This window comes from Aquarana catesbeiana, linkage group LG08 (genome assembly GCF_042186555.1).
Source record: "Aquarana catesbeiana isolate 2022-GZ linkage group LG08, ASM4218655v1, whole genome shotgun sequence".
NCBI classification, from domain to species: domain Eukaryota; kingdom Metazoa; phylum Chordata; class Amphibia; order Anura; family Ranidae; genus Aquarana; species Aquarana catesbeiana.
Window position 1 is genome coordinate 132,721,730 of NC_133331.1, and position 2,415 is coordinate 132,724,144.

General features: G+C 38.1%; 1 protein-coding gene across 1 annotated transcript in view; it reads left to right on the plus strand.

The window, feature by feature from the left end:
• The window catches only part of TNKS2 (tankyrase 2), an 81,616-nt gene extending 79,415 nt beyond the window's left edge, over positions 1-2,201 (plus strand). The window contains 1 exon segment of the mRNA XM_073596414.1: positions 1-2,201. This exon segment is cut by the window's left edge and continues 710 nt beyond it. The gene's annotated coding sequence lies outside the window, so the exon portion shown is untranslated.
• Positions 2,202-2,415: the final 214 nt, after the last annotated feature.

Below are 2,415 nucleotides of genomic sequence, written 5' to 3' on the forward strand. Positions count from 1 at the left end.
TGATGTTTCATATGCGATCTAGTGCACCACAAGGCAAGACTGGTATCAATTTTTAACTTCAGCACATCAATCAAAACGATCTTCCTTTTTTTTTTTTTTTTTTTTTCAATTGAGCCTCTTAAAAATTTAAAACTACCAGCAGATATTCTCTGTTTAATTCCTCTTTTGGTGGCCAGTATAAGGAACATGTGTCAACAGGCTTTTGTTTGCTTTAGACAAATTTGTATACAGGATTAGGGATTGTGAAAAAGGTTAAGGAGGTCAAATGCACCTGTCAGATTCTGATCTCAGAAGCGTCTGATTCTGATCCCATCTTCATAAGCCCAAAGCTGTTCCAGGACCTTTTTACTTAGAAATAGGAATTTTTATGAGGGCCACACAACCTGAATATACGTTGTTCTGTAAAACTCACTTCTACAACAGCAAGTATATAAATAAATGGGTCTCTGATTAGTTGTGGCTTGTCCTTTCGGGGCCATTTCTGCTGGCATCCACCATATGTTGCTGGGAACACACAGATCACTGATCATTGTTCAAGCAGCAAGAAAAAGGATAGGGGCATGGATAGGATCTCACTAGATCTCTGCCTGAGGGAGGAATATTTGTGAATGATATAGGGAAGAGTGGTGGTACACCTGTGCTTTTTTTCTTTAAAAGGAAAGAGGCACATATAGGAACATTTTTGACTTCCAAGAAACCTAAAGTCTACTTTATTCAAAATAACGTATGTTTTTAATAGATCTAAAAGTCCAAATGAGCCCCTGAGTTGGCCATACACTGTTGGCTTTCTTTTGTTTAGCTTGTTAAAAGCCCTCTGCTGAGCTGTTGTATTATGACAACCGCTGCCAGAGGTTGTCGGAATGCCCAAACAGCAGCTTCATCTGATGCATCTGCTACCTGCAAAAAAATTTCCAGCAGGCTCCTTTTGCCAAATGTTGATTCACTTTTCCTGAATGGAGCTGCCAGAGCCAACCACTGAGTGAGTGTTTTTTGACTCGTTCATCAGGAACCGGCTGTGAAATTTGCTCCGTGTATGGCCAGCATCAATGTAACTAACTGTATAGAATTTAGAGACTGTTGGGGTCATCAGCCTTGAAATATAGAGGAATAGTGTTTAAGCATAGTTAGTACCAGCATGATGCTGGTTATTTCTTGCCAGTGCTTAGGGTACGTGTCGGCAATTGATTGCAAGCAAGCAGATTTTTAATTTTTTTCTGGTGGCTTTATATGATTTAAAACTTCCAGATTGTATCATTGGCATGCTGTTGTTTTTTCAGGTACGGATAATACAATTTTTTATTAATTTTATTATTATTTTTTTATGTGTGTTCCTTAAAGAAGAGGTCCACTGACGTGTTTTTTCTTTTTCCAAACATTAACACCGTCACATATTGACAGTGGCACACTCACTGTTTTGGTGAATTATCTCCCCCGATGTCCGGTTTCGTTGTAAAGAAGAAGTTATAAAAAATGTGGACGACCGTTTTCATCTTGCTTGTGGGCATTTGAAGCCCACAAGCATTAACTTCCTTGTTCCAGTGATGCTGAGCTACCAGCATTCCTTGCTCATTCCCGCGCATGCTCAGTTGTAACGGTGCAGAACACCGTAAACTTCCTGGTTGCCATCACAACGGGCGGCGTTGTAGGAAGTTCATCTTTCCAAATCCCGCGAGAACTCGCAGCGGGCCTCCGCAATGACTCCTGGGAACTATGACACAAGCTCCCAGGAGACAGTGCAGCGCACAGGACATTACGTATATACCCGCAAAATACCCGCCCATAGCCGCAAGGGTTATATACTGGAAACTAAGATGAAAAGCAGAAATACACAGGTACACTCGATTAAAAAAAAAAGTTCTGTTTAAGAATGAATACATTTATGCAATTTGATTAAGCAAAACTTATAAAATTGGGTGGACCTCCGCTTTAAGATCTCTTCCTAAATAATCATAATCCTGTATTTGAAAGACAAGCTAGGTTTGACCAGTGGTTGAAAGGTTTTGGTTACAATAATTTGACTGATTTTCTTTAAAATGCATAGGAATTCATGTTTTGGGTTTTTTAACAATGTGATTTGTAATGGTTTTCATCTCGTTTTTAGCGGATTTAAGGTACCTCTAACTCAAAGTATGCACATTTCCCCTTTTTTATCTTTTTTTTTTTTTTTTTTTTTTTTTTTTTCTGTAAATTTTTGTAAAGTAACACTAAATATATAATTTTTTTTTTGAGTAATCATCATTCAATTTTAACATGTTTTAAATTTTTTTTTTTTTTTGTGTACATAGAAGCCCAACAGGCATCCTTGATCCATTTTGACATCAGTACTGCAGCGTCACCAAAGGGAATTAAGGGTGCAATGATTTAATGCCAATTCAAACATTCAGAAGTGTGACCTATGAGTAAGGTTGCTTTGAC